The following is a 13,579-nucleotide window of genomic DNA, read 5'->3' as shown; positions in this document are numbered from 1 at the left end:
TCGGCTTCTTTCTTCTCTTTTCTTCTTGCTTCTTGATTGACGACTCCTCCCTGAGTCGCTGCTCACTGAAGATCAGGAGTGATGACGTCACGCCCGACATTCAGTGTAGGCGGAGCAGGGAGGAGGAGTGCCGACGCGAACAGGTGAGTATTTTTTTAAAGGACCCTGCTTCCCCACCAACGAAGAGGATGGACTCAGCCTGTAGTCACCAGTTCGCCAAAACGAGCCTAAAATTAGGTATCGGTTCTGGTGAACTGGTGAGAACCGGCTGAATCCCACCACTGCTCCTGAGCCAGATAACAATGTCCTGAGGAGGCACTGCTTAATTCCAAAAAAGGTATAGAAGTCTGCAGCATTTTGCGAGTTGTAATCGCCATCATTGCTGCTACTGTGTGATTAGGATCTCCATATTGGGTTTCTTGTAATTGCAGCTTTACCAGCACTTTGCTTTACTGGCACCAAGGGCTTTTCTGCAAATTGCAGCTTAGTGGCATCCACTGACACAGGCTTTGTCACTTTATTAGTGTTCCGAAGATCACCTCCTCCTAACAGGGATCTAGTGCAACCTGGGCACAGCGGACTGGTTACAAGCACTTGCTGATGCAAGTTTTCTTGCATAGTCTGTCTTTTGTGGAAGGGTCATGTGCACACCAGGTGAGTTTGCTGCACATTTTTTGCCCTCCTGTTGTCTTTGCAGTTTTTATTGTATACCTTTCTTTGTTTTTTCATGTATTTGCTGCATTTCTTCTTGTGGCTGCTTCATTCCCTTTGTTTGAAGCTGTTCCATTTGTTTGCTGCCAGTTTGACTTTCCAAACATTTGTCTTGTTTAGTAACTGCACTTAACTTTCTGTGTCACATTCACTTTCTTTCTTTAACCTTTTTCTTTTTCCGTAATCACTGCACATTAGAGATGGTCACTGTCCCCCGTGTTTTGGTATTGATTTTGGATCTGGATTACCTTCGTATTTTGGTTTTGCCAAAACCGCCCTTGCATGTTTTGTTTTTGTTTTATTTTTTGTTGGTTTTTGTTTTGCAATTTGTTAAAAAATTACATTTCTTTGGGTTAAAATAACATAATTTAGTGCTCCACCTGTTTCTTGGATAAGTGAGGTAATTCTACAGCTAATAAATGTCAACGAACGCTGACCCCCCGGGATGTGTGCTTTTATCAGACACACACCAATCCAGGGTGCCAGACAACGCACTAAAAAGAGCGATCGAAATTCATAGCCTAAAAATTAGTTTGGTGTCTATCTGTATATTACACCCTACAGTTATAGTTAAATAGAAAAAAACCAGTCTGCAAACACTGTACGATCAATGGAAATGCCCAAAGCATCTTTTCTGTTTGGCTCTAGTGTACACCCAAACCTTATTAGTGCAAATTAGGAAAAATACAGTTTAATCCCTGGTAGGCCGTCCTTAATTCTACAGCTACACACACCAATCCTGGGTGGCAGCCAACTGTGTAAAAAGAGCTATAGAAATTCATATTTATTAAATGTAATGTAACACTTGCATGCAAATTCTACAGACAAGCTGTCAGACACCGTCCCCGCTGATTCCCTGTCAGACGGGGAACGGACGTCTGATCTCCCCGTCGGCTGCCACGGACTTCCGGATTGCGGGCGCAGTTCCATTGCTAGGCAACGGGACGCTGCTTCAGTTTCCGCCTCCGCTCTCCACTAATCACTTCTGTTTGGTTTCTATTTAAGCCTGCCTCTGGCGCCATTAGGGTGCCAGAGTAACAGGTTCACCACCAGTGTTCCTGGCTTCCCTATTCCTCCATACTCCTGAGTATTCTGATTCCTGATTACCTGTTGTGACCCCGGCTTGGCGACCATTCTACTCTTCTGTGCGACCCATTCTGTACTTTGACTTCGGCTTGGCGACTATTCCTTTGGATTACCCTTTTGTACCTGATATTCCTGATTGCTGTGACCCGGAACCGTCTGACCTCTCTATGCTACACTGGTAACTGGCTAATAGGACCGCGACCTGCGTGCTCTCTGCTGCGAAGTCCAAACCTCCTTGCGGGGGTCCCTGTTGAACACCAGGGGTACGTTAGACTCCGCGCCTGTTTGACCAGTGGCACCAATACTGGTTAGTGTTATATTATCTTCAGCCTCATAGGCCTACAGCGTGACAGTTTACTCTGGCCATGACTGACGGTAGCGGAGAACCCTCATCCCGAGACCTCCTCATCCATTTAGGAGTACGGGTAGAACGCCAGGAGGCCAACCAAGCACAACTCTTGCAGTGTTTACAAGGAGTGATTTCCCGCTTGGATGCCCTGAGCACTTCTCAGGCAGCAGCCCCAGTTCCTGATCCTGCTCCGGCTGCTGCCCCACCAAGTGCAGTACTTGCTACCTCTAGAACACTACGGATTCCAACCCCAGAGAAATACGACGGTAATCCCAAAGGATGCCGTTGATTCCTAAATCAGTGTTCCATCCAGTTTGAACTTTCACCGGAAAACTTCGCATCTGAGAGAGCTAAGGTGGCCTATATTATTTCCCTCCTGACGGGACAGGCCCTAGCTTGGGCCTCGCCACTGTGGGAATGAAGAGATGGATCTCTCCTTCATTCTGACACTTTCATTGAGAACTTCCGGAGGGTATTTGATGAACCTGGTCGTGTGTCTTCGGCTGCATCCAGTTTGTTAGCTCTTCGCCAAGGTTCTTTAACTGCAGGTCAATACGTGGTTCAGTTCCTAACCTTAGCCTCAGAATTAGGCTGGAATGATGAAGCTCTCTCCGCCACCTATTGGCAAGGCCTGTCAGACCCTATCAAGGACGCACTGGCTTTGCAAGAGCTTCAATCCAAGCTTGACGACTTGGTCTCTTTGTGTGTCAAGGTAGACATTCGCCTTCAAGAGCGCTCTCAGGAGAGGGTTCAAGGTCGTCGCACTGTGTGTTTGGCTCCTCGTTTTTAATCTCCAGCTCTCCCGGCGGAAGAGCCGATGCAAATTGGACGCTCTCGCCTGTCACGGGATGAGAGAGAACGCAGGATCAAGAATCGTTTGTGTTTGTACTGTGGAGAATCCGGCCATCTGCTATCTTCCTGTCCCAAGAGGCCGGAAAACTTCACCGCCTAGGCAACACCAGGGAGGTTGTTCTAGGTTCATGTCTCCATTCTCCCTCTCCTTCCAAAGATAACAGTTTTCTGATGCCTGTTACCCTCACATATTCGGACTCTTCCCTAAATTGTTCTGCTTTTGTGGATTCCGGATCTGCAGGAAATTTCATCTCTGCCACTCTGGTGTCGAAGCTTCACATACCCTGCACTCCATTGCCGCAACCTCTGGTTCTTACTGCAGTTGACGGTAACCGTGTCAGCAACGGTTCCATCACTGACACTACTGCTCCAGTTCAGTTGCAGGTAGAGGTTCTCCATCAAGAGTGGATTCAGTTCCTGGTTATCCCACAGCCCGTTAATTCCATTATTTTAGGGCTACCATGGCTCAGGAAACATTCACCACAATTCGATTGGGCTCTCGCTCAAGTTACCTCCTGGGGCTCCTCATGCTTCAATCAATGCCTCTCGAAAATACTTCCTCCTAACCAACTTCCTTGTCTCTCTCTGGACTCCCACCTCAAAATACCAGAGCCGTATTTAGACTTTATTGATGTGTTTAGCAAGACGGCTGCAGAGACGCTCCCTCCACATCGAGCATGGGATTGTCCTATTGAGCTAATTCCCGGCAAAACTATTCCCAAAGGTAGAGTCTATCCTCTGGCTCTCCCTGAGACTAAGGCAATGTCTTTATATATATCAGATAACCTTCAAAGAGGATTTATCAGAAAGTCTATCTCGCCAGCAGGAGCCGGATTCTTTTTTGTAAAAAAAAAAAAGACGGTTCATTAAGACCGTGCATAGACTACCGCCGTCTTAATGATATTACCATCAAGAACCGCTATCCGCTACCATTGATCACAGAATTGTTCGACCGGATTAGAGGAGCCAAAATCTTCTCTAAATTAGATCTCAGAGGGGCCTACAACTTAATCCGCATTCGAAAGGGCGATGAGTTAAAAACGGCATTTAACACCCGTGACGGGCACTATGAGTACTTAGTCATGCCGTTTGGACTTTGCAATGCCCCTGCAGTATTTCAAGATTTTGTCAACGAGATCTTCAGGGATCTTCTGTATCAATTTGTGATTGTCTACCTGGACAATATTTTGATATTTTCATCTGACTTACATGTTCATCGTCTCCATGTCAAGACTGTTCTTTCTCGTCTCCGGAAACATTCCTTATATTGCAAGCTGGAAAAATGCCTTTTTGAGCGTTCACAAGTTCCATTTCTAGGATACATAGTTTCTGGCACCGGCCTGCTGATGGATCCGCAGAAAGTGAAGGCCATTGTCAACTGGCCATTACCTATTGGTCTCAAAGCTACCCAACGCTTTATCGGCTTTGCCAATTATTACCGGCAGTTCATTAAAGGCTTTTCATCCATTATCTGTCTTATTACAGCTTTAACTCGAAAAGGTGCCTGCAGCAAACCATGGCCTGTCGAAGCTATATTGGCCCTCAAAACTCTTTAAGAAGCATTTCTTTCGGCCCCTATACTCAAACAGCCAGACCAGGGGAGACCGTTTTTTATTGAAGTGGACGCTTCTTCAGTCGGGATTGGAGCAATACTTTCCCAAAAATCTGCTTCAGGAACATTAGAAACTTGTGGATTCCTGTCTAAGAAATTCTCTAGCACTGAACTAAATTATGGAATCGGTGACAAGGAATTATTAGCCATCAAGATTGCCCTTGAGGAGTGGCGTCACTTACTAGAGGGTGCCTTACATCCCGTCACGGTCATGACAGATCATAAAAATCTTACTTATCTCCAGGAAGCACAATGTCTTAACCCCCGTCAAGCTCGCTGGTCTCTTTTCTTTGCCAGGTTTCAACTCATTTTCACCTTTCGTCCCGGTTCCAAAAATTCCAAGGCCGATGCTCTCTCCAGGTCCTTTGATAATGATGGTACTCTCACTTGTTTAGATAACAAAATGATTCTAAATCCAATACAAACAGTGGCCATTACCAATTCTTCAGTAATCTCTCCCCCTCCAGGGCGTTCATTCATGGAACCTCATCTCCGCTCTAAACTACTATGTTGGGCTCACGAGTCCAAATTTGCCGGCCATGCCGGTTACAAGAGAACCAGAGAATTCCTCTCCAGATATTATTGGTCGCCTAAACTGGCTTCAGATGTTCAAAAATTCGTATCTGCATGTTCGGTTTGTGCACGCCACAAGGTGCCAAGACAAAGTCCTCCTGGTCTTCTCCTTCCTCTGCCTATTCCGGATTCTCCCTGGACTAGCATTACGATGGACTTCATCACCGATCTCCCTTTGAGCAATGGCTACAATACCATCTGGGTCGTGGTAGACCGCTTTTCAAAAATGTCACACTTCACTCTTTGTAAAGGTCTCCCTTCAGCCCCTAAACTCGCAGATTTGTTTCTAAAGAACATCTTCCGTCTTCATGGATGCCCTCAAGAGATCATCTCTGACAGAGGAGTACAATTTGTCGCTAAGTTCTGGAGAGCTTTTTGTAAAAAGATTGGAGTCAGTCTCAAATTTTCTTCCGGATATCACCCCCAAACTAACGGACAGACAGAATGAGTGAATCAAGACTTGGAGTATTTTCTACGGTGTTTTGCTTCTGATCATCAAACGACATACAATGATCTTCTGTATTGGGCCGAATTCGCCCACAACAATCTTCTACACTCCTCCTCTGGGCGTTCTCCATTTTTCATTATCTACGGCAGACATCCCACTCCTCCTCTCTTGTCCGAAGCTCCCTCCTCTCTAGTACCAGCGGCTGATACTTTCATCCATGACTTCTCTCAAATTTTGTCTCAAACCAAAGAAGCACTGTCTACTTCTGTACAGAGACAGAAGAAAGCGGCTGATCTTCATAGAAGAGTTGCTCCAGTACTAAGGGTAGGAGACTGTGTTTGGTTGTCTACGCGCAACCTTCAACTTCAAGTTCCATCCATGAAATTGGCTCCTAAGTTTATTGGTCCCTTTTCCATAGCACAAGTTATCAATCCGGTTTCCTTCAAACTTACATTACCTCCGTCTCTTAAGATCCATAACACATTTTATATTTCATTGCTGAAACCGCTGATTCTCAACAAATTCTTCAGAGAACCTGCTCCTCCTCCACCTATTTAAACATCTTTAGGGGATGAATTCGAGATCGAGAGAATTCTGAAGAGACGTTTCTTCCAGAGCAAACCTCAGTATCTTGTACACTGGAGAGGTTACGGTCTGGAGGAGAGATCGTGGGTCTCGGAAGCCGACCTTCATACTCCTCGTCTCCCTGCAAAATTTCTGAGGAGTGATAATCCTTCTCTGAGAGGGAGGAGGGGAGGGGGTACTGTCAGACGCCGTCCCCGCTGATTCCCTGTCAGACGGGGAACGGACGTCTGATCTCCCCGTCGGCTGCCACGGACTTCCGGATTACGGGCGCATGCGCCCTGGCCTCAGTTCCGTTGCTAGGCAACGGGACGCTGCTTCAGTTTCCGCCTCCGCTCTTCACCAATCACTTCTGTTTGGATTCTATTTAAACCTGCCTCTGGCGCCATTAGGGTGCCAGAGTAACAGGTTCACCACCAGTGTTCCTGGCTTCCTTATTCCTCCATACTCCTGAGTATTCTGATTCCTGATTACCTGTCGTGACCCCGGCTTGGCGACCATTCTACTCTTCTGTGCGACCCATTCTGTACTTTGACTTCGGCTTGGCGACTATTCCTTTGGATTACCCTTTTGTACCTGATATTCCTGATTGCTGTGACCCGGAACCGTCTGACCTCTCTACGCTACACTGGTAACTGGCTAATAGGACCGCGACCTGCGTGCTCTCTGCTGCGAAGTCCAAACCTCCTTGCGGGGGTCCCTGGTGAACACCAGGGGTACGTTAGACTCCGCGCCTGTTTGACCAGTGGCACCAATACTGGTTAGTGTCATAGTATCTTCAGCCTCATAGGCCTACAGCGTGACACAAGCCTTTTTGTTTTCCTCTCCATCTTTGCCTATTGGCAATGTAGCCATCATCTTTGGGTGTATAATACACCCTACACTTATAGTTAAATAGAAAAAGGAGCAGCCTGCAAAGACTATTTTATAAATAGAAATGCCCAAAGCAGATGTTCTGTTTGGGTCTAGATGATTCCCAAAGATTAAAATTGAAATAGAAGAAGAAGCAGCCTGCATAGACTGTACAATAAAATAGAAATGCCCAAAGCAGATGTTTTGTTTGGGTCCAGATGATTCCCAAAGATTAAAATTGAAATAGAAGAAGAAGCAGCCTGCATAGACTGTACAATAAAATAGAAGTGCCGAAAGGCAGTTTGGTGTCTGTGTATGACACCCTGCACTTATAGTTAAATAGAAAAAAACAGCCTGCAAAGACTGTACAATTAAATAGAAATGGCCAAAGGCAATTTGGTGTTTGTCTGTATTTGACACCCTTCCACTTATAGTGAAATTGACAAAACAGCAGCCTTTAAAGACTGTAGGTTAAATAGAAATGCCCCAAGTCCCTTTTCTCTTTGGGGGTAGATTACACCCTACACTTATAGTGAAAGTTTTAAAAATGTGTTGTCATCATCATCTTCAGCATCATACTCACCCTCATCAGCGTGTACATCATCATCACAATCTATTAATTCATCTCTGCTGGAATCCGCCATTAGAGACCTGTCATTACTTAGATGTTTTTGATGGTAAAGGCCTTCCTCGTGGAATATGTAGTTCACTTTGATGAACATAATCTTTTCCACATTTTTCGGAAGTAACCTCCTATGTCGATCACTGACTAGGTACCCGGTTGTTTTCGCTTTGGAAAGTGCAATTTTTTCCAAGCAGCAACTGCCTGAGAAACTGAAGGAGGAGACGTCGTCAAGCTAAGGCCCAGTTCAGCGGACAACTTGCTAAGCAATAGCTCCTTGCAAAGGTTCACATCTCGGAATTGCTTTCTTTCATCTCCTTTTTCAGTTTGTCAACCCAGTGGGCTGTCACAGTCATATAGTCTTTGGTTTGCCCACTTCCACTTGTCCACATATCTGTGGTTAAGTGTACAGTGGGCAGAATGGCATTTTTGAGAGCAATTACTACATTTTTACAAACTATTTGGTATAGTTGCGGAATAGCTTTACGGGAAAAATGGTGTTGCAATGGAATTTTGTAACAGGGACACAAAATATCAATTCTCTGTGAAAAAACAGCTGCGTTTATTGTGGATATTGGATGCAGATCTAACACTAGCATAGTAGCCATGGCGTCTGTGATCCGCTTTGCGACTGGGTGACTGCTGTCCTATTTGCTTCCTCTAGCAAAAGATTGTATCACAGTTAATTGTTGCAAAGTAGTAGTGCTCTTTTTCTTGGCCTTCTTATGGGAGGAAGATTCACCCCTAGCAGTGGGACTAACGCTTAAACATTCTTCAGAGGAATCAATTATAGTGCAGGAGTCATCGAGCCTTACCAAGTGGGATGCAGGGCTAACTCCGATCGCTACTGAGGATATTGATGAGGACAGTGTTGTGGGTGTCAGGGGCAAACGCAGGATTTTTAAGGGGGGGTTTCCAAATAGTTGAATTCTGAACAAAGCAAAAATACAACTTAAAAAATAAAGCGCCACAATAAGATAATAGCATTGATAACACACATTAAAACTAGCAATGATACTCCACATTAAAACTAACACTGATACTGCACATCAAAATAGCATTGATAACACACATTAAAACTAGCAATTATACTCCACATCAAAACTAACACTGATACCGCACATCAAAATAGCATTGATAACACACATTAAAACTAGCAATGATACTCCACATCAAAACTAACACTGATACCGCACATCAAAATAGCATTGATAACACACTTTAAAACTAGCAATGATACTCCACATTAAAACTAACACTGATACCGCACATCAAAATAGCATTGATAACACACTTTAAAACTAGCAATGATACTCCACATCAAAACTAACACTGATACCGCACATCAAAATAGCATTGATAACACACTTTAAAACTAGCAATGATACTCCACATTAAGGGGCATATTCAATTGTTAGCGAGTTCGCTGAAATACTCGTGCTCCAAAAATATTACCGTTAATACGGTAATATTGCGCGTAAATACCGTTAATACGGTAATTTACTCGCTGGATTTCAGCTCGCAGCTCAGGGAGCCGCGAGCTGAAATTCAGCGAGATATTACCGTATTAACAGTAATATTTTTGGAGCGCGAGTATTACAGCGAACTCGCTAACAATTGAATATGCCCCTAAAACTAACACTGATACCGCACATCAAAATAGCATAACACACATTAAAAATAACATTGCTAATGTACATGAAAAAAACGAAAAATAAATAAATAAAAAACATTTATAACATGACAAAAGTTTGGACTATATATATATATATATATATATATATATATATATATATATATTTATAGATTTGTAATTGGGTTACAGGGTGAAATCAGATACTGGCCACAATCGATCTGATGTAGTTTTTTTTTATTAATGGACCAAAGACTCCATTTCTGGGGAGCCTGCAGGGTATGCAGAGCTGTGTTATTGTATATAAATGTTGTATTATAGGATTAAAAAAGTAGAGAAATCCTCTACTTTTTTAATCCTATAATACAATATTTATATACAATAACACAGCTCTGCATACCCTATAGGCTGCCCAGAAATGGAGTATTTGGTCTTTTAATAAATAAACTACATCAGATCGATTGTGGCCAGTATCTAAAGCGCTATTATTATTTAATGTTTGCAGGGACACTTGAAATAGCCCTACCGTGCCCCAGGGAAGCCAGCCAGTGATGCCGGGTATTCAAGGGAGGAGCTGCTGCGCTCGCGCATGCGCAGCAGCTCCTTCTCGCCGAACAGGAGACATACAGCAGCCAAGGCGCTGTGACAGAAGCGTCGCGGCGTTGCTGTAAGTGAAAAACTATTTGGCTGCTTTTAAAAGATCCTTTTGCCCGACCGATCCGCGGAGGGGGGGGTTCTGGAGATTCAGAAACCCCCCCTGCATGCGCCCCTGGGTGTAGATTGCAGCCGTCGGGATGTAGGTGACAGAAGGGTCCTAGCTGAGGATGAAGTGCTTGTTATTTTTTTGCTATAACTTTCAACTTTTCCTAAAACCTTGCCATGAACGCTCGTCAAATAGCGTAAAATGGATGATGTTCCAAGATGGTTAAGGTCCCTCCCGCGACTGAATGTGGCTTGACATACACTACAAATGTTTATACAACTGTTGTCAGGATTTGGGTAGAAATAATTCCACACATAAGAAGTGGCTTTTTTGGTTTTATGCCCAGGCATGACAATGGGCTTCTTCTTGTGAAGTGCCAGAACTGCTGCCACTGATGCAGGACTTACACAAACAACCTCATCCTCATCAACATCCTCATTAGTGCCCTCGTCGTCTACACAAATCTTCCCCTCATCCTCTTCTAATTCCAAAATGGCATCCTCAATTGGTGTATCATCGGCTACACTCAGGCTGTTCAGGCACACTTCAGCAGAAATCCTGAAAGGGCCCTTCTTTATGGGTACACTATCAGAATGGTCACGATTACACATACCACTGGTGGATGGACTCTCCAGAAAGATTGGTGTAATTTCTGATTCTGACCATACATTTTCCTCTGCCTTACTGTTTTCTTGCAGCTCGGCTTTCACACGTAACAGTAGTTGTGCACCACTTTTGGAATCCAAATAATTTGGTCTTGGTCTAGTGACCGTACAAGAAAAAGGCTCAGTAACATTTTTAGATCTCGCACTAATAGAGAAAGGGCTAAGGCCTCATTCTTTCTTTGCCACTGCGTGTGTAGAATGGCAAGTTGTCAAATTTTTTTTTCTCGGCAGTTAACTTGTCATCAATTACACCTCTTTTTCTCTTCAACACGGTAAAAGGTTTTTTGGGTGTTTTTTTTCACTGACTTAAAAAGACTATGTACTTTTAGATAGGCTTTACCAGATGATGTACAGGGAAGATAACCATCAGGACTGGTGCCAGCAGCTGCTTGCTGATCTTGCTCATATGTGGACTGTTGTAAATTTATTTTAATGAGACCCAAAGCACTTGTAGTGCAAATTCAGAAATATATAGTGCTGGTATATAATAATTTTAACACCAGAAAATAGTTGTTTTAGAACAGGGGAATATTTCACACCCCAAACACTTGTAGTGCAAATTCAGAAGGCTATAGTGCTGGTATATAATAATTTTAACACCAGAAAATAGATTTTTGGGGAATAGGGAAAATGTCACACTCCAATCACTTGTAGTGCAAAATCAGAAATAAATTGTGCTGGTATATTACAATTTCTGCAGACAGAAAATAGTTTCTTTAGGAGGGAATATGACACCCCAAACAGTTTGTAATGTTTGCAAAAATGCCTCCTCTATACTCCTCTCTTCCTGCTCTAATAACTGCTCTCTTCCTGCTCTAATAACTGCTCTCTTCCTGCTGTAATAACAGCTGTAATAAGTGCTGTAATAACTGCAGTTATAACTGCTGTAATAACTGCTGTAATAACTGTTATCTCCCTGCTCTAATCCTGCGACCTAACCCTTCTCTCTCCCTCTGTCAAATGGCAATGGATTGCTGTGGAGGCGGATATTTATGCATTGGAAACATCGTGAGAACCGAGGTCCGAGATCCAACGATGTTAGGATGATGTTTTGCCTCGTTTTCAATTCTGAATAGGCGGGAGAGTACCGAGCCTGCTCGGCTCAGTACTCGGATAACTGAAGTTCGGGCGGGTTCGGTTCTCGGGGAACCGAACCCGCCCATCTCTACTGCACATACTCTGATGACATTCACTGCTTTACCTAGCAGAGAAATATCTTTAGGTTTAGAAAGCAGAGTTGTTTAGGCCTGGGAGTTGTCTTCCAGCACAGAACCAGAGGCTTGGAGCTTGCCTGGAGAGTTTCCGCGCCCAGGATGGCCCAGACCTGGGCATCCACCAGACATCAGTCAAGCACCACTACACTACCTATCAGAAGTTACAGGGAGGGACTACAATAAGGCTAGTAGAAGGACTGGTGGTATGGCATACCACTGTATACCAGCCCACTGTGACCACTGATTATAATGCATATTACAATTTCTCAATCCTTTTTCATTGCTCGTACAGCATATAAATTTGTTATATAAAAAATATTTTATTTTATTTTCATAATAACCAGGTTTTTTCCCTCTCCTCACAAAGAAGTATAATTACATAAAAATAATAAATTAATGGAGAACTTGACAGCACTGCTGAAATCTCAATGGTTATGCCATTATGAAATAATAATGTGCCACTGAGAAGTAAGCATTATCAATAATTAACAATACTTAAATTTTGCTTAAAATTTGGAGACTCAGCACATAAAATCAGTTCCTTGAATACCTCAGACTGCAGAAAAGTAGAAGGCCTCATAATAACTTTGTGACCAGCTTGCCGATCAACAACATGTGGCATGTGTGCAGGCAAAAAAAAAATATTTTTTTATTTGACTGTTATGATGGCATCAATGCAAAATGGTTTATTCTGACGCAAAATTTGATTCAGGCAAACTTCCACAACCACTTCTCAAAACTCATCTCTAAATGTGCATTTACAATTTTGCAGAGTGCACCTTATTTTTTCCACCTCTCTACACATAGAGGCACTTTGTTGTGCACTATGTAGACCATCAGGGCACTCCAGTACTAGGCCAAGATTTTTGGTGCTCTTCGTAAATAACTAAAGCTGTAAACTACTTTAGCTGCTGCACCATGCTGCATAGTTTTAATAAGTATCACAACTAGTCTACTAAAAACTCTAATTTTAATTCACAAGATATACATTATGGACCTGAGTCATTAAGGGACGCAAAATGAGCGCAGCGTACGTATGTGCACTAATGCACGTACCTAGTGGGTGAGAACGGCTGAAGTCATCATGCTGCGTATTCTCCTGTGGCGGATCCAGGGGGGGGCGATCGGGGCGGCTGCACACTGTGCAGGTCCGTTCAGCAGTGACAGTGTGCTGCCCGGCTGCTCTAATTGTGTTTTAAACACAATCAGAGCAGCGGGACAGCACATTATCACTGCCGAACGGACCTGCACATACTGTGCAGCCGCCGGCAGCCTTAGAAGTTAGAAAGGGGGCGGGGCTTTAATCGCCCCCCCCCCCCTACATCGCCCGGGGTAGAAAAAAATTCTAGATCCGCCCCTGGTATTCTCACATACGCAGCTTCATGACTTGCGGCGCAAGTGTTCCTATTCAACCCGTTTACGGGCGTACAAGCCAGCACATACTTGCATAACGTGCAGAAACGAACGCTACGCTGTTTAGTGCATAGTAACATCATTGGTGTATCTCTCAATTGTTGAATCATGGTGCTGGTTGCAAATAACCGTAAAATATATATTCTCCTTTTTATGCTACTTTGTTTACCCTGTCAAGATGTTTTAGTTTTGATGATTAAAATTTATTAATATTGAAATATTTTCAGTGTTTTATCGTATATAATATATCAGTATATCATGTAT

At 43.6% G+C, this 13,579-nt stretch overlaps 1 protein-coding gene across 1 annotated transcript in view; it reads right to left on the bottom strand.

Annotated features, from left to right (window-relative positions):
- Positions 1-13,579, bottom strand: part of LOC142100834 (gamma-aminobutyric acid receptor subunit beta-4-like) — a 586,661-nt gene that overhangs the window by 493,981 nt on the left and 79,101 nt on the right. The gene's annotated exons all lie outside the window — the stretch shown is intronic.

Source organism: Mixophyes fleayi, chromosome 9, assembly GCF_038048845.1.
Source record: "Mixophyes fleayi isolate aMixFle1 chromosome 9, aMixFle1.hap1, whole genome shotgun sequence".
Lineage (NCBI taxonomy): Eukaryota > Metazoa > Chordata > Amphibia > Anura > Limnodynastidae > Mixophyes > Mixophyes fleayi.
The sequence above is the reverse complement of the archived record's forward strand: the minus strand, read 5'-3'. Positions and strand labels throughout refer to the sequence as shown.